The sequence below is a fragment of the Lissotriton helveticus genome, chromosome 3_1 (assembly GCF_964261635.1).
Source record: "Lissotriton helveticus chromosome 3_1, aLisHel1.1, whole genome shotgun sequence".
Classification (NCBI taxonomy): Eukaryota; Metazoa; Chordata; class Amphibia; order Caudata; family Salamandridae; genus Lissotriton; species Lissotriton helveticus.
In genome coordinates, this window is record NC_136061.1 from 1,160,288,192 (window position 1) to 1,160,306,982 (window position 18,791).

Here is an 18,791-nt window from a genome sequence, read left to right on the forward strand (position 1 = left end):
ATACGTGGCAAAAAGACCGCTCGCAGTTCTAGAAGGTTTATGTGGAATTTCTTCTCCTGCTCCGTCCATTTGCCGCTGACTTGGAGGTCCTGGAGGACCGCTCCCCAACCTTCCAGGGATGCATCCGTGGTGATCACCAAAGGTGCTGCTGGAAGGAGGAAGGGTAGTCCTGTCGACAGATTCCTGTGATTCATCCACCATTGCAGGGTCTTGGACATCTGTGGAGTTATTCTCACTGTGTCGTCGAAAGAGCCTGTACTTTGAGTCCACTGGTATGCGAGGGCCTCTTGCAATGGGTGCATCCTGAGGCGGCAGTGTGGGATGAGGAGGATACAGGACGACATCATGCCTAGTAGTGATTTGAAAGTTCGAACTTTTATGATCTTTCTCGAAGCCACAGCCGTGGCCAGAGATACGATCTTGTGTTTCCGTTCCTTCGAAGGAAATGCTTTTACGCATTCCGTGTTCAAGGTTGCCCCCAGGAAGGAGATGCTTCTGGTCGGGGTCATGCAGGATTTCTCGAGATTGAGAGTTAATCCTAAGTGCAGAAAGAGATTGGTGCAGGCGTTGGAGGATGAGGTCGCGCCTGTCGCTGAGGGAGCTTTCACCAGCCAGTCGTCGAGGTAAGGGAAGACCTGGTGACCCATTTGACGTAGGAAGGCTGCCACAGGAGAAAGGCACTTCGTGAAAATCCGCGGCGCGGATTTGAGGCCGAACGGCAGCACTTTGAATTGGTAGTGGCATCCTGCCACCTCGAATCTTAGGAATTTTCTGTGCCCTTTGAGTATTGGGATGTGGTAGTAGGCATCCTGGAGATCCAGGGATGTCATGAAGTCTCCTCTTTCGAGGATGCCTAGTATTTCTTGGATCGTCACCATCCTGAACGACTGACTCTTTAGGAAAGAGTTGAGGGCTCTGAGGTCCAATATGGGCCTCCACTTTTTCCCCTTCATGTGAATAAGAAAGAAGCGGGAATAGAATCCCTGTCCTCTTTGAGACGAGGGGACCATCTCGATCGCTCCCTTCTTCAACATCGCAGATATTTCCAGGAGCAAAGGCCGCAGATGTTTGTGTGGCAGTTTGCGTGGCGGTGTTGGAGGTGGGATGGTTATGAATTCCAGGGAATGGCCGAATCTTATTAGTTGTAGTACCCACCGATCTGTTGTTATGAGATGCCAATTGTGTAGGAAATGGGTCAACTTTCCTCCAATTTTGAATGAGGGAGATTGTGGCGGGACTGGCTGGAGTAATCGGTCACTGGCGTCCGCCAGTGCCCCTCCTCTGGTTCTTTCCACGGAAGTTCGCTCTTCCATACGAAGTTTGGCGACTCTGCTGTTGCTTCTGCGGGTACTGCGATTTATTTTGGTATGAATATGAGGATCTATTCTGGAAGGACCCCCTGTAGGAGGGTTGACCTCTGGACCTGTTGCCCCGAAAGGACTGGTTTCTAGCCTGCAGCGTACCCAGTGCTCTAGCCGTATCGGTGTCTTTTTTGATGTTCTGGAGCGCTTCATCAATTGTAGCCCCGAAAAGATGTTCGCCGTCGAAGGGCATGTCTAGCACCTTTGTTTGAACTTCTTGTCTAAATGAAGTAGCCTTAAGCCAGCCCTGGCGCCGCAGGACTGCTGCTCCAGCTAATTGGCGAAAGCCAGTCATGGCTCCATCTATGGCACAGTCTATGATTTCCGCTGCCGAGGCTTGTCCTTCCGATAGCAGCGCCTTGACCTCTTCCTGCATTGTATCTGGTAGCTCCGCCAAATAAGGGACTATGTCCTCCCACAGTTGGCGATTATAACGTCCCAACAGGGCTATAGAGTTGGCGACTTTGATAGTCATGGCCGACGTAGTGGTGAACCGTTTCCCGATGGTATCCAACTTTCTTCCCTCTTTGTCCGGTGGTGCTGACAAGGGAGAGGAAGGGTTGCGGGAATTCTTCTGAGCTGCTTGGGTCACCACTGAATCAGGTTTCGGGTGCCCATTGAAACAAACTGCCGCCTTGGTGGGAGCTTTGTATTTCTTGTCCAGGCGTGGGATCACCGCAGGTATGGAGGCCGGCGTAGCCATCAATTTCTTTCCCTGGTCCCAGAGAAATTCTATAATCGGAATTGATTTAGTGATCTTTTTTGTTTGTTCTTTAAAATCATATAAGAAACATTCTGTTTCCGTTGTTTCCATTTCCATGTGGAAACGCTTTGCTGCCCGTTCCACTAACTTATGGAACCCGCCAATGTCCACTGGCGGAGAATCCGACTGGCGTGGTTGGGGTGAAGCTGGGGAGGGCGCGACATACTCGTCGTCTTCGTCCTGATCCGTGCGATCCTTTAGGGACTTCGCCTTCTTCCATCTCCTCAGCTTCCTCCTCCGAGGATTCCACTACTTGAGGTGAGACTGCCCCATGGGAGGCCTGCGGAGGTGGTCGCGTCTGTCGTGGGGCTGCCGGTGGAGCAGATGTAGCCGGCGTTGGGCCCCTATCCTCAGCAGCCGGTGCCTCCGGGAAACGCTGCTTGTAGTCCTGGATGAGAAGTTTAAGGTCATCCACGATGGCCACAGGAAGGCACACCATTGGGGTCCTTTCCGTCCGTACATGCGCTTGGAAAGAGTGTTCCTGGTAGGTAAACTCCTCCTGTTCCTCATCAGTGCTTTGGCATTTCACGTGGAGGTCGGAGATGGACATAGCCTGAGTCGTCACTTCCTCTTCCGATTCTTCACTCTGGAGAAAGTCAGAAGGTAAGTGGCTCTGCACTTTGCTTGGGGATGTCGTTTCAGGCGTGATCAGCTTCTTTGGCAATTTGCGCGGTGGTGTCGGCGGAGGCAGCGTCCATGACGACGGTTCCACTAGCTTGGACTTCATCCATGGTTCCGCGTTGTCCCTGGTCGTAGACGACCCTTCCGTCGACGGTTTCGTCGTCGACAGCATGTTCTCCGTCGTCGGTGATTCAAGCGACGAGATTTTCGTCGTCGATGTTTTCGTCGACGACGCGGTCGTCGACGACGTCCTAGTCGACGACGCACTCGTCGACGATTCATTTCTCGTCGACGATTCATTCCTCGTCGACGTCTTCTTCGTCGACGGTCTTGGTGACGCGTCTTCCGTCGACGGCGGGCTTCTCGTCGTCGATGGGTTCCTCGTCGACGGTGTCGTCGTCGACAATGGGTTCCTCGTCGATGGGTTCCTCGTCGACGGTGTCATTGTCGACGGCCCCGGTTTTGACGTCGATGAGCTCTTCGTCGACGGGGTCGTCGTCGACGGCCCCAATTTCGTAGTCGATGGTGTTTTAGTCGACGACGGTTTTGGCAGCATGACAGATGGGATGGGCCTACCTGCCGACGACGATGATGGAGTGGTCGTCGTCGATGCGAGGACTGACGACGCCGTCGTCGTCGACACCGTCGTCGTCGTTGTGGAGACGGCGAGTGGCATCACAGCTCTCTTTTGCGTGGAAGATGGCGTAGGCTTGGTGGATGAGTGCGCAGGCTTCTTAAAGGCGTGAGAGCCTGTGTCAGACACTGAGGAGGTTGTAGACTTTGCCTCTGAAGATTTCTTTTGTATCTTCATAGGAGGAGTGTCTGAGGGGCCAGGGGGGTCCCCCCTTGGCCTCTTGAGGGAGACGTCCGAAGTCATGGAGAAGCTGCCCTCTGAGGACTCCACATTATCCCTCTGTTTAAGCCTGTCCAGCCAAATGAGAAGTCGGCCTTCTCTATCCCTCAAGGTCTTATTAGGGAAAGAGCGACAGATTTTACAGTCCTTGGGGACGTGATCCGGATAAAGGCAGTATAAGCACAGGTCGTGCTTGTCCTCCACATGGAGCCTTTTCTTCCCACATGAAGAGCAGGCCCTGAAAAGGGCTTTCTTCTGGGATCCAGACATTCCTTAAAAATGGTAAGGAAAGACAGCACTTACTGCAAGAGAAGAGTCTGAAATATCTCAGGTGAAGAATTTGAGAAGGTAATCCGGTTTCCAAGTGAAAAAAGTAGGTTTAGAAGATATCCTGAGGAGAGCTCAGGCTGGAGACTCCCTAGCACAACGTGCGGTAGAAAATCTGAGAGACTGAGGCTCCTGCAGGGAAGGTTCTAGAGGGAGGTGATAGCTGATTGGCTGGCTCTAGGAGTTTGGTCCTTTTTACATAAGGACGAGGATAGGCTACTAAGGTGAGGCCCTTAGGCCTATTTTTCTTTATGTATGTCTATAGGACATTACTTTTCTATATACCGGAGGCTCCCGTCTCGACGACGGGGAATGATTCAGGCATGTGAATCTATGAAAGACACCCCTAATACTGGATAATCTCAGTTCGACTCGCGTGGACTTTGCGTCCACTACAAGGCAGACACTTCTCCGCCTGCCAAATTTATAAAAGAGTGCCAAGCTGGCAGTCATTTATAATGCATTGGCAGAAATCGCATTCAGAGTGGTTCCTGCCAATGCATTTTCTTGTGTGGTGAAGGGCTCAGTTAGCAGGAGTCCCCTCCCATAGCGAGGGAAGCATTTAGCATTTTTACTGTCCCTTACCGTAAGGGGTTTTCTGGCGGTGACAGGCAGTGAAAACTGAACTGTCATTTCGCCCATCTGTATTAGATAGGTAGAATGACAGGTCAAACTCGCGTCCCACCTAAATCTCTGACAGTTTTTTTCCAGAGACAGTGGAGACAGTGGAGGGCGCTAGCGTGCAAGCAGAGCAGAACGGAGCGGTAGCAGCTGAAACTGCGGCGAGCAAGACGCCATCGCCACCGCCACTTCAGCGGTCGTGCCAAGTTGATCGCTGCTGGTAAAAACGGCCTCCCCTGGTGAGGGCTTCTGCGAGTTACTGGCGGTAAGCGGCGTTAAGCGGGGGCATCATCGGACAGCAGGCGGATACGGATACAGCAGCGAGACGAGGTGAGGCTCATTGCACCAGCGTTTCGGGGCGCTCTGCCCCCTGCCTCTTGTGTTTGATCATAATCGGACACAATCCCCCGCCTGCAAGTGAATGAGGAAGGGGGGCAAGGGAGTGTCTGAGCGGACGGCGGGCAGCTACTACAGTCTGTGGTGTTTTACGGATATCTGCAAAGCTGACTGGGGTACGAGTCAACTCTCACCCCATATTATACTTGGCACTTGGACTGCCGGCCGTTCCATTGTATTTATGGAATATTGAATATTGAATACTGATCTTCTGAACTTGAAGAGTGTTGCTGCCAGTGGCCAGTAGAGTGCAGCAGAGAACTAAAAACAGTGAAGGAGAAACGAAAGCCTTGACAGACCAGGCTACTGATTACAGCTACAGCTGCAGCAGGCTCTCACGGGTGGGAGGTTTTCGCACTGGCTGTATTATTGACTGTATTATTGGCAGCATCTTAAACGCATTTTAAACGCGTCTAACAAGCATTTTTACGTATTTTACTTTAAAAATTTACTTTACGCATTTTAAGCATTTTTATAAAGAATTATTAAATCGCCGTTTCGGACAAACATGCAACTTATGGAAATGTCCTCCTGACGAACTACTTAACAGCTGCGGCAGACTACTGGCAGACTAACAGCAGATTAACAGCAGACTAACTGCGTGTTAAATAGCTAACACAAGGGCTCCACCAGGCTCTACCATATACCTGGTAAAGTTAACTTCCAAAGTTCTGCAGTCACAGGCTAAAATCCCACTCTTAATTGGATTCTGAATGAAGCCAGCTTCTGCCATAATCCTGGAAAGGAAGTAGTGCTCCTTCTGAGGATATTCTATTTTTGACTTGGAGTAATTGCAAAAAGTCAGTAGTCACCCCGCCTCATACACTACACTCCGCAAACCACACCTCGCTATCCTCCCTGACGGCAGCTATTCCTATTCAGAGGGACAGACAGGCTTGGGAGGGGGAGTGGGAATTGGAGCAGAGGTGGTAGAGGTGGAACAACGGGCACAGATACCGGGACCTCGGCCTGACTAGTGCTGTGGAAGGCTTGGGAAGGCCTGGTAAATATATAAACGTACGACGAGCCACAAAATCAGAAGGAAGCCAAGAAGGAAAAAAAAAAAAAGAAAGAAAAAAATCTTGAAGCCAGAGTTCTAAAAATACGCAAGAATACGCAAATCAGACGGATCTCTGACGGACCTTATTAAATAAACCTGAAAGAATGAGATCTGGAAAAGTGCGGCACAACATAAGTGCAAGGTCAAAAAAAGACGAAGAAGACAGGAACCAGGGCACACAAAAGTCAAGCAGAAAAAGGAAGAGGATGGCACAACAAAGAGAGAGACTAGTGTCGGCACCGGAGCTAACAGTTCAAAACAAAGTAATATTGGGATCCAAAAGTTCTTCTATCTAAAGGACCCCATGGCGTCAATTTACGGGCAAACAAAGGAAGAAGCCCTCCAACCTAGCCCAATTACACCGGTGCCAAGTGTAAAAGAGAATGTGTAGTTACAATCAAATAGCATGAAGGAGAAGAAAAAAGATTCACAGGACTTTCATAGTGAGAGTAGTCCAACAAACAACCCAATAGACCAGCAACAAATCTCTCGGACTTTCGCCAAGCAAAATAGTAACACTGGCAAGTCCATTGCGGTAATAGCCCAAATAAATAAGAATGACTCTCAAACTCATGAATCAGATAAGGAAATAAAGACAAAGGATAAGGTGAAAGATGCAACAATGGGTAATTATTTGGCGGCCGGGCAAAATGCCGCACAGGATGACTCTTGGCCAACCTCCTTCTCCTTACCTGACGCCATAATCTTGGACAGACAAACAGGAATGGAAAAAAACACCCAATCCCAGTTAGAAGCATCCCAAAAGATAATCCAAGGTCCGCAAGCCAATTATAGATCTCAAGAACACCAAAAAAACGGACCAGGTGGTAATGGAAGGCTGGAATCTACACCATTGCATTCAAGTGTCAACCATCACAAAAGGGACAAAGGCCAAAACAAAACAAAACTAAAGGATGGTCTAAAAACAATTTAAACCAGGAATCTCCTATTACGAGATCATCTATGAGTAGGGCAGATGAAGAATCAGATGTACAGGAAACACCGTCCAGAGAAGAAGATAAGACCCCATGGAGTAAAACATTATTTAACACCTTAGACCAGGCAATTAAAGCACTGAACTTCCAGTCAGATAAAATGGACGTTCAGATTGACTTAATAAATCTAATTGCGGTCATATTTCAGGTATAAATACCAGGCTGGACCACATGGCAACCCTGCTTTTAGGGAGGGTTGATAAGGGATTCCACAAAGAGACAATCCAACCAAGCTGTGTATGTGGCAAATTAGTGGATAATATGTCAAACTTACCAGTAATATTAAATGACATACTAAGGGCGGTTCAATCATCAGTGAATACAAAACATAACATCAATAAAACCTGACGTTGAAATTGGGAGCCAACACATAGTAAGAGACTCTACCCAAAACAGCTATGTAGAGGAAGAGATAAGCAAGTTAAGTAAAGAAAAATCTGATAATGAAGCAGGTCAAACAGAGGACGAACAACGCGCAACAATCCATACTAAAGTCAAGTTAACAAAAAGACAAAGAAAGCGCGCTAGGAAAGGGAGGGCACAACTTAAATTCCAACCTCCAACAGTCATTCATACGTATCCCATCTTTCACCATACCACCACTAAGAAAGAGAAACCAGCTTCTGAAGTAACTGTTTCAAAGCATATAGGCATGTCCCCAGATCAATCAGCCCAGTCAAGTACAGCGAATGGGAATAGCCGGATTACAGAATCACCAATCCTCTCAACCTCCACAAAACCAAAACACACACAAGGGATTATACAATTGAATAGCCAGAAAAATAAACAAAAAAAAATCCCTCGAACTCAGGATAAAGATAAGACTCAAGATGAGATTGATGAAAGGGTCTTAAACCAAGAGGCCTGTATAAATCAGATTGTAACGATTCACCAGACAGACGAAATACAAATACCCCAGGTCAAACCAGCAAATCAAGACATAAGGTCCCAAAATGACCCAACTAACGTGGATACTAAACAAAATATAATAGACAAAACTAACCAAAGGCAATCCATAAAAAGAGCAGATGAAAAGGAAAACATAAGAACACCAATAAAAATTAATTCAAACGAAGATGGACGAACCTGCAGTATCCATCGAGCAAATGAACAAATAACGTGTACCCATATACTCCAAAATACGAATATTGACAAAAACACGGACAGGATTAATGAACCCATTACCCACCCTAAAAAACAGACAATTCATATGAAGAAATAACAATAAAAACTCTGAGTCGAGGGAGAAGAATAAACGTAAAAGGTGAAACAACACAAAATACAAAATCAGAAGAAGAAGAAGAAGAAGAAAAAAATGCAAAATTGAGCTCAGAAACACAAGCAGAAAGAAAACAAGTTACTTACCTGTAACTACGGTTATCCAGTATTGGTATCTTTCATAGATTCACATGCCTGAATCATTCCCCCTCGTCGAGGCGGGAGTCCCACGGTAAAAATATATACAATAGCAGTGCCTAAAGATTTCTTGTAGTAGGCTGGAAAAGCCTAAAGGCCTAACTAGGCCTCAAAACTTAGCAGCCTATCTACATCATTATGTAAAAAGACCTGAAATAGTAGCCTCAGCCAATCAGCTGTCCTCACCCTCTAGAACCTTCCCAGCCCAGGCAGTTCTCCTCAGATTTTCCCAGCACAAGTGAGAATGAGTATCCATAAAACAGAACTGCCCTGCCGGGGAGGAGGGTGGGTGCATGTGAATCTATGAAAGATACCAATACTGAATAACCGTAGTTACAGGTAAGTAACTTGTTTTCTTATCCAGTATTGGGGTATCTTTCATAGATTCACATGCCTGAATCAGAGTAGCAAGCAGTGACATCACGTCTGTCGTTAGAGGAAGGTGGGAGACAAAATAAACCATATACATCCCCACACAACCAGGAAGGTAATAGAACACAAACTTATTAACATAACATATGCATCCAAACCTTCATAAGTACATTAGAGATATGACAGTATTTGAGAATGCGAAAACATCACAATTAAAAGATATGCATCAAACAGGCAAATGAAGAATAAAAGACTGTAAAAAGTCTAACCTTAATGTAGAAGATGCTGCAGTACCGCTTCTCCAACTGCTGTATCATCATGAACTGCCGACTGCAGACAGTAATGCTTGGTAAAAGTGTGCACACTTTTCCACGTAGCAGCTCGGCAAATGTTCTCCAGCGTCACTCCAGCGAACAGGGCCGTTGACGCTGACATTGTCCTGGTGGAATGCGCTTTGACCTTTCTTGTTAAAGGTTTGTTGGCTTTGTCATGACAGAAAATAATCGTAGAAGACAACCATCTAGCTATAGTGGCTTTCGTTACAGCTTGACCCAAGGTGGCTTGGCCATAAGCAACAAAAAGTTGATTGGATTTGCGGATGTCCTTTGTTTTTTGAAGATAAAACTTCAGGCACCGTTTCACAACCAGAGAATGTAAAACCTTCTCTGCTGAAGTTTTAGGATCCGGGAAAAAAGTTTTGAGTTTGACCGGTTGATTGATATGGAACTGAGTTGGTACTTTCGGAATGAATCTTGGGTTAGTTCTAAGCGTCACAAAGTCTTTTGAGAATTGTAAGAAAGGCTGTGCAATAGTGAAGGCCTGTATCTCACTGACTCTGCGGGCTGAAGTGAGAGCCAGTAAGATAGCCACTTTCCAAGTTAAAAACTTTAGCTCCGCTTTGTGAATAGGTTCAAATGGTCTTTTGAGAAGTTGAGACAGAACAACATTAAGATCCCACTCCGGGGGAGGAGGACGAACTGGTGGAAAAGCTCGAAATAGCCCCTTAAGGAATTGTTTGACTAAAGATGACGAGCATAAGGATGGTTTGTTGGAACTCTTCCTGAACCTGGATATCGCCGCCAGGTGCACTTTAATGGACGAAAAAACGAGTCCAGCCCTGGCTAAAGACAGCAGATATGGAAGGATGCCCTCTGGAGGAGCTTGAAGTGGATGGATATTATGTTCTCCACACCATGAGCAGAATCGTTTCCACTTAAGACGATATGTCTTGATGGTACTTTGCGCACGGGCCTGTGATAAGATCGCCCTGCAGTCAGAGGAGATGTTAAGATCCTTGAACTCTAGGAAGTCAGGAGCCAAGCGTGCAAGTGCAGCGATTGAGGATCCGGATGTTGGACCTGGCCTCCCTCTCTCGTCAACATTGACACTGTCGGTTTGAGACGAAGTGGAGGCTGCCGAGAGAGCAGAAGGAGTTCCTGAAACCAAAACTGTCTTGGCCAACGGGGAGCAATGAGGATGAGAGTGCAATGTTCCCTCTTCATCTTCTTCACTACCTTTGGAATGAGCGGAATCGGAGGAGACACGTACGCAAATATTCCGGGCCATCTCATCAAAAGGGCATTTCCCCTTGACCCCTGTTGAGGAAACCTGCTGGCATAAAACCGGCATTTGCTGTTCTGCTGCGTGGCGAACAAATCCAGCGCCGGTGTTCCCCAAGTCCGAAAGATCTTGTCTACTTGATGTTGTTCGAGCTCCCATTCGTGACAGCCCGTAAAAGCTCTGCTGAGCTTGTCGGCTAGAGAGTTCTGGGCGCCTTGCACATGTTCTGCTCTGAGGGATATGCCGTGGCGTAGGGCCCATTCCCACATCTCCTGAGCCTCCAGCGACAGGGTGAGCGACTTTGTTCCTCCCTGTTTGTTGATATAGTACATGCTGGTGGTATTGTCCGTACGCACCAGCACTGACGAATTTGCAATCCTGGGAAGGAAGGCTTGCAGGGAAAGAAAAATGGCCCTCAGCTCTAGGCTGTTGATGTGTTTCTGTCGGTACCGACGAGGCCATCGTCCCTGGATCTGAAGGTCCTGGAGGTGACCTCCCCAACCTTCCATGGAAGCGTCTTTAGTCAGGGTGAACTCTGGAATGTCTTGCAGAAAGGTGAGGCCTGGGGATAAATTTGGCACCTTTGACCACCAAAGAAGGGCTTGTTTCATTTTGGCAGTTACTTTGATGCGGTCGTCGAACGATCCGTCGACTTGCCTCCACTGACGAAGTAACTCCTCCTGTAATGGTCTCATTCTGAGTCTCGCCATAGGGATGAGGCTGATTGCAGAGGAGCACATCCCTAGAAGGGAAGCAAATGTCCGAACCGTAAGTGACCTTCTTGCAAATATGTGTTTTGCCAGTTTCAACAATTTGTTCTGCCGTTCCTGAGTCAAGAACGCCTTGCACTGGCCAGTGTTCAAGACCGCTCCCAGAAAGGTCAACTCCTGACGAGGTTGAAGCTGAGATTTGTTTGAATTGAGAGTCAGAGCCAGATTTGAAAAGAGGGATAGGGAACTCCTGACCGCTTCCATTGCGGTGCTCCTCGATGGTCCTTTTAACAGCCAGTCGTCGAGGTATAGGAAAACTTGTATTCCCTGAGACCTCAAAATTGCTGCCACTGGGGCTAGACATTTGGTGAAGATTCTGGGGGCCGATTTGAGGCCAAATGGAAGAACCTTGTACTGAAAGTGGACGCCAGCCACTTGAAACCTTAGGTATTTGCGGTGTTTTGGGTGAATAGGGATGTGGAAGTAGGCGTCTTGCAGATCCAGAGAAGCCATAAAGTCCCCTTTGTTGAGACAATTCAGAATGTCCGTCAACGTTACCATGCGAAAACTCTGTTTCTTTAGATATTTGTTTAGTTTGCGCAGATCTAGTATTGGACGCCACTCTTCTGAAGTTTTCTGTACGAGGAAGAAGCGAGAATAAAATCCTTTCCCTTTCTGAGAAGGAGGAACTTGTTCTATCGCATTCTTGTGGAGCATCTTTAAGGCTTCTTTGAAGAGTAAGTGAAGACGAGGGGGAGGGGGACCCCTGGGCGGCGTTGTTGGTGGTTTCTGTATAAACTCCAGAGTATGTCCGATCTTGACAAGATCTAGGACCCACTGATCCGAGGTTATTGTCCGCCATTGTTGGTAAAAGGCGGAAATTTTGGCGCCCACGGGAAGGGGAGAATGAACGGCTGACGTCCGGCAAAGCTCATTGGCGCTTGTGGAATCACGCCCTTGATTGTTTGGGCGTCGTTTCCCTCCCTGACGAGAGAAAGATCCAGAGGCAGGCTGTCTGTAAGAGCTTTGATAGTATGGTTGTTTGTATTGAGATTGGTATTGGCAGTTTTGCTGATTAGAATAGTTCCCCCTGGAGGAATAACCACGGCCTCTTGCTCCCCTAAAGGATTCCCTCTTGTATTGTAGGGTACCAAGGGATTTAGCTGTTTCTGTGTCTGTCTTTATTGCCAGCAAAGCGTCATCGATGTGTTTACCAAAAAGTGAATCTCCATCATACGCCATGTCCAAGATTTTTGTTTGGACCTCAGGCCTGAAGGTGGTAGCACGGAGCCAACCTTGACGCCTAAGTACTGCTGGTCCTGCCAATTGCCTAAAGTTGGTGTTCGAAATATCCAGGGCGCAATCAATGATCTCCGAAGCCGCCCTTTCTCCCTCCAGCACAATCCTGCGCACTTCTGGTTGCTGATCTTCAGGGATCAATTCAAGGTATTCATACAGTTCGGACCACATCTGCCTATCATAACGGGCCAGGATAGCCAATGAATTAGCAGCTTTAATGGAGGCCGCTGCATTTGCAGAGAACTTCTTGCCAATGGCATCCAGTCTCCTGCCTTCTTTGTCAGGTGGTGTAGAAATGGGAACAGAAGGATTCTTGGATTTTTGCTGTGCAGCCTGGGATATGACAGTCTGGTCGAGGGTGACCTATTAAGCAAGATGGAGTATCCGATGGTGCTCGATACTTTTTCTCTATTCGAGGAAGGACTGCAGGAATGGAAGCTGGTGTTTTCATAATGCTGAGGCCTTCCTTCCATATGTAGTCAATAATGGGGATAGCTCTGGTAACTCTGCGATATTCCTCTTTAAAGTCATGCAAAAAGCAGTCAGATTGTTCCACTGTGACGGTCAATTCAAATCTATTTGCTGCACGTTGCATAATGTTATGAAATCCGTCGATATCTTCAGGTGGAGAATCTGAAGGGCGGGGTGCAGGCGGTGAAGGCATGGGAATGACATAATCCTCCCATGGATCTACAGGCGTATTATCTGGCAATTCGCCCTCTTCTCTACCATCATCGTCATCATGTGAAGAAGTATCCGTGTCATGCTGAGGTGCAGGACTAGTATCTGGTCTAGGAGACAATGATGCCCGCGGTGACGGAGGTCTTGGCAAGTTAACTGGAGTTACCGGCACTACAGGTGCAATCGGTGTCGGAGGAAACCTCTGGCGATAGTCGGCCAACATTGCTTGTAAGTCCTGAATTAAAGTGGATGGCAATTGAGTAGTATTCTCCGATTGTTGAGGTCTGGCATGGGGTGATTGATATGATGTCGAGAAATCCTCATGCTCATAATGGTCCTGGTTATCATCCTCATCATCCTCCTGAAATTTGATATTCAATTGTGACGGGTGACGGGCAACCCCAAAAGGACCCTCATCCTCTTCACCGTCATCTGACTCATCCTCCATATATGTCTCCAAAAGATGTGAAGGTAAGAGAGGAGAAATATGGGAATAATCTCGCTGATATGTTTTCATTTGAAAATGTGTATACTGAATTTTCCTAGGGGCAGAACTGGGCAACTGTTGAGCAGCTGCTACTGCTGTCGTCGATGACGATGAAGCCATTGTAATCGGAATTTCCATCGACGGAACCGTCGACGCTGACAGAACTAATGATTTCGCCGTCGACGGGGTCTTCGTCGACGAGGCCGTCGATGGTGTCTTCGTCGTAGAGTCCTTCTTCGACTAGGCCGTCGACGGTTTCTTGGTCGACGCTTCCGTCGACGAGAGCGTCGTCGGTATCTTCGTCGACGAGACCTTCGTCGACGACGAAGATGGTGGTTTCGTCGACGGGATTGTCATCGACTGACCGGAAGGCTTGGTAGATGGAGCCGTCGTCGACGGAGACGTCGACAGCGGGACAGTTTTCGTCGTCGAAGTCTTCACAGGTGATGACAATATTTTAACAGACATCAGAGGTGAGGTAATAGATGAAGTGGTAACCGTAGAAGTAGTTGTAGAAGTAGAAGTCAAAGTAGTAGTATGAGCAGACACCAGAGAAACAGATTTTGTCTGGGCTGTACTCACAGTTGTCCGAGGAGAAGATGCACTCTTTGAGGGTTCTGAGGCTCTCTGAGAGGATTTCAGTTTCTTCTTTCTCTCAGGAGAAGAGCTTTCCCTGGATCTGGCTCTCTTGCTGGAGGTAGAGGCCTTGTCCTCATCATCAGTGGAAGAAGACTTCAACCACAAAAGAACCCTTGCCTCTCTATCCCTGATTGTTTTCTGAGGGAAGGTACGGCAAATTCTACAGTCCTTCACAACATGTGAGGGGTGTAGACAATAAATGCAATCCGAGTGCTGGTCATCCACATGGACTCTCTTCTTAAAGCAGGTACCACAAGCCTTGAAAAGAGCTTTCTTTTCAGACATTTTTCTGAGGAAAAACCCCAAAAAAGCTAAAGAACTGAGTAGGCACTCAGGGAGACTCCCTTACATCTGAGGAGAACTGACTGGGCTGGGAAGGTTCTAGAGGGTGAGGACAGCTGATTGGCTGAGGCTACTATTTCAGGTCTTTTTACATAATGATGTAGATAGGCTGCTAAGTTTTGAGGCCTAGTTAGGCCTTTAGGCTTTTCCAGCCTACTACAAGAAATTTTTAGGCACTGCTATTGTATATATTTTTACCGTGGGACTCCCGCCTCGACGACGGGGAATGATTCAGGCATGTGAATCTATGAAAGATACCCCAATACTGGATAACAAACAATAAACTGGCATTCATACCTGAATACCAGACAACAGGGCGCCAAGACTTCTTGAATAGAGGTAATATAATAAGGCTTGTAAGAGAAATCCCAGAACTGGACGATATAGCATCCCAAGATCTTCTGTCCGTAGAATTTAAGCACACAAAAAATATTTCAGAGGTAGAAGAGTCCTTAACCACCTGGTCATCCAAGGACATAGTTGACAGAATATTTGCAATGAGTACGTCCTTTGAAGCCTGGGGCATAGCACTGAGGCGGGACGAACGGAAAAAATATCCATTTCCACTTCTAAAAAACATAAGCATTGGTAAAAAGAAAATGGAAGAGGGGAACACCCAAAAATCATGCCTAAAGGGAGCTTGTTCAGTAACTCCGCAAAAAGTATTACAAAATATAAGGAGACACGAAAATGCAACTGTGCAAGGAGGCGCTCAGGAACAGATTACTGATTGGTCCTGGGTGGCATCGGTATTAAGCAATAAATGTTCCTAACATGTCCAGTTATTTAAAAGAAGATACAACACTACATCCACGGATAACAGTTGGTAACCAAAAGGAATCCACTGCTGCAAACCCACACATGATCAGCCTCTGTTCCTGGAATGTTCATGGTTTTAATAGTATGGGGCACGACCATGAAACCGCAAACTTCTTGGATCAACACGACTTAATATTGCTACAAGAAACCTGGAACCTGCGCCAAGTTTCCATCCCAGGTTATATCGAGTTTCACGTCCTCGCCAAAAAACTCTCTAAATTTGGTCACCCTAGAGGAGGCTTATCAACGTATATCGCCCAACAATACAGATGGCAATCGGAAGAATTAGACACTGTGGTAAACTGGATACCAGCAATAAAACTTACGGAGAAGTTGGACTCTGGTTCAGGTATTTGCAATCTTTTAGTGCTTAACGTTTATGTACACCCGGAAAAGAAAGAGAAAAATGAAAAACTGATAACACTACTAACCTTGATCAAGGCTTTGCAAAGCACTCATGAGTCGCATTCCATGATTATCTCAGGGGACTTTAATAGCAATCTAACAAAATATGACAAAATAACTCAAGCTCTTGGAAAACTGGGCCTTTTTATCCTGAACAAGAAAGATAGTGTGGACAGTGGCATACCTATAACTTTTGTATGCTGTAATCGAAAGTCAACAATAGACTTCACAATAATGAGCAACAGCTTGATACCGATGGTGAGCTCATTTTCGGTGGAGCAACGTGTGGAAAGCGATCATCTTCCTCTAATTACCAAAATAAATATGTTGGTCAGCAAGACGGAAAAACAAAACACCGTCATCCAGTACACCGAAAAATTCAATCTACGTAAACTGAAATGGGGAGGTAAGGATATAAAACCAACAATGGATAAATTCAAAAATGAACTGCTCAGACTAACATCGGAAGAAAAAGAAAACCCGGTAAATACATGTGAAGCAGTAACAAGAAATCCCCCAATTATAAATCAGAATTCGAGAAGAATCAATACTGGGAAACAGCCTTGGTATAACATCACCTTGAGAGAGGAAAAAAGAAAAATCGCACGAGAAGTCCGCAAGCAGGTATTATTGATAAAAAGTGGAATAAAACCAGATAAGTCAAAATTGAAAGTCATGCGGAAAAGATATAAGATCATGCTGAGTAGCGCAAAAACATCGTACCAAGAGGAAATGTGGACAAAATTACTAATTGCTGGGAAACACAATAATTCCAGAACATTTTGGGGTATTATTAATAAACTGACAAAGGGGAATACCCTAATACAGGAGGCAGGCATTGGAGAAAGCAAGTGGACTCAGCATGTTAAAAACATGTTTTTCGACAGGATGGATGGTCAAAACTGGCCCTGTAAATCAGAGTGCAAATCCTGCATTAGAAATTCCGAACATGCGGGAACTATCTTAGGAACAGGACATAATCTACCAGAAGTAAGTCTGAAGCTAACTATGGGTTGTGGAATTGGGAACAAAGGGAAATCAGAAAAATTAGTAAACACCGTGCCTGATACCCTAGTAACAACAGATCAGCTGAAAGCTATTATAAACCGCCTGACAAAAGAGGGTGCAGCGGGTCCTAACGGGCTTCCAAACTCTATCTTCAAACATTCACCTGAATTCTGGGCAGAATACTTAACACCATTCTTTAATTCAATTTACAACCAGAATAAACTGCCAAGATCCTGGAACGGGAGTATAATTCACCCCATTTTCAAACAAGGTGACCATAATGAGCCAGGAAACTATAGGCTGATTTCGCTGATGGATGTTGAGGCAAAATTATATGGGTCAAGCTTACTATCACTTCTCCAAGACTGGATGGAAGACACGAATATAATACCCATGTTCCAAACTGGCTTCCGGCCAAGGACCGGCACACTAACAAACTTGATAACCCTGGCTCTCCTGAAGGAAAAAGCTGAAAAAAGGAAGACGAGACTGTATGCTTGCTTTATAGACCTGCGAGCAGCCTTTGACAGAGTGAACAGAACCAGTCTATGGGAAAAATTAAGATCATGGGGCATCCCGAAGAAGCTACTGGAGGCTATTATAGGCTTGTATAGTAACACCTGGGCTCGAGTAAAATTGGGAGACGGTAGCAGCCTAACGGCCGAAATTAGAACACAACAAGGCTTAAAACAAGGCTGTGTACTGGCCCCAAGTTTATTCAACCTTTACATGGCAGACATTGTCAGTCACATGGAGGTCGGGGAATGCCATCCACCCTATTTGTAAAAAAATTCCTATCCCCTTCCTGCAGTATGCGGATGACATTGTCGTTCTGAGTCAAACGCCAATAGGCTTGCAAAGGTCGATCAACAACTTGGTAACCTATTTGGAACACGAATGTTTGGAACTGAATAAAGACAAAACCAAAGTGGTCCGCATCGTGGATCCAAAAAAGCCAACATTCAAATGGTACGCAAATAGTACCCCAATAAAGGAGGAAACATCATACAAGTACCTAGGTCTGAAGTTGGGGCGAGGACAAACTAACAAAGAACACAAAATTGATCTAAAAGCTAAAGCACAGTCCCTCATCTACGCATACCGGCAACTACAAAAAAAACGAAGTTGTCCAAATTATACACACCTGCTGAAAGTGCTAAAAGCACAAACCCTACCCACCTTGTCATACGCATTGGCCACCTGGTGTGGCAAAGAAGCAGGGCTGTTAAACAGCTTACAAACAAAGGTATACAAGGCAGTCCTAAACCTCCCAAAATCGTCAGCACCGGCGCAGGTTCGTCTAGAATTTGGTCTTCTGAATCAGAAGTTTTGCATTATGGGAACCTTTGTGTAACTCTGTCACAAAATACGAATGTCAGAAGACGGCTCAATGGACAACCTGTGCTGGAAAGAAATTGATACCCAGCAGAAACTGCACGTGCCGAACAGTTGGGGAGGTTTCCTGTCCCAATCCCTGAACTGTATAGGAATTGAAGAAATTTGGGACACGAGGCCAGATAGACATACTTTTGACAAAATAGCAAACAAAGCGGTCAAATGGGAATCCTATCTGGAAGATAAAACAAGTACCGCAAAACGACGACACGGGTGGACTGTGATAAACTCATATTCCGGGATAAAGTCACAGACCTATCTGGAAAGCCACTTTAATAGTTCCCTAAAACAAAGATATATAAAACATCGACTAGGCTTACAGTTTTCAAAGGATTTGTTACCATCCTGGAAAAATTGTCACACTGACCCTCATTGTCGTCTATGTGGATATCAGAATGAAACATTAACTCACTATGTGTTTGCCGGATGCTTAAGGATTTGAGGAGACGGCTTTTAAAGAAAAATGTTAACAAATTGAACATTCGAACATGTAGGCAAGCTGTAATTCGATGGCTAGATGGATCATCTCCTATGTTGGCCTGCAGGGGGGTTAAATACATGATGAAAGCCCAATCCCTCTTACAGCAAGCTGAACAGTGAATCATAGTATCAAATTGAAATACATGATATTTATTTTTCATATGGCTAACAGTCTCTAATA

The 18,791-nt window shown here is 46.1% G+C and overlaps 1 protein-coding gene across 2 annotated transcripts in view; it reads right to left on the bottom strand.

The window, feature by feature from the left end:
• LOC144823334 (mitogen-activated protein kinase kinase kinase 6-like) overlaps nucleotides 1–18,791 on the bottom strand; it is a 1,091,718-nt gene that overhangs the window by 596,209 nt on the left and 476,718 nt on the right. The window lies entirely within an intron of this gene.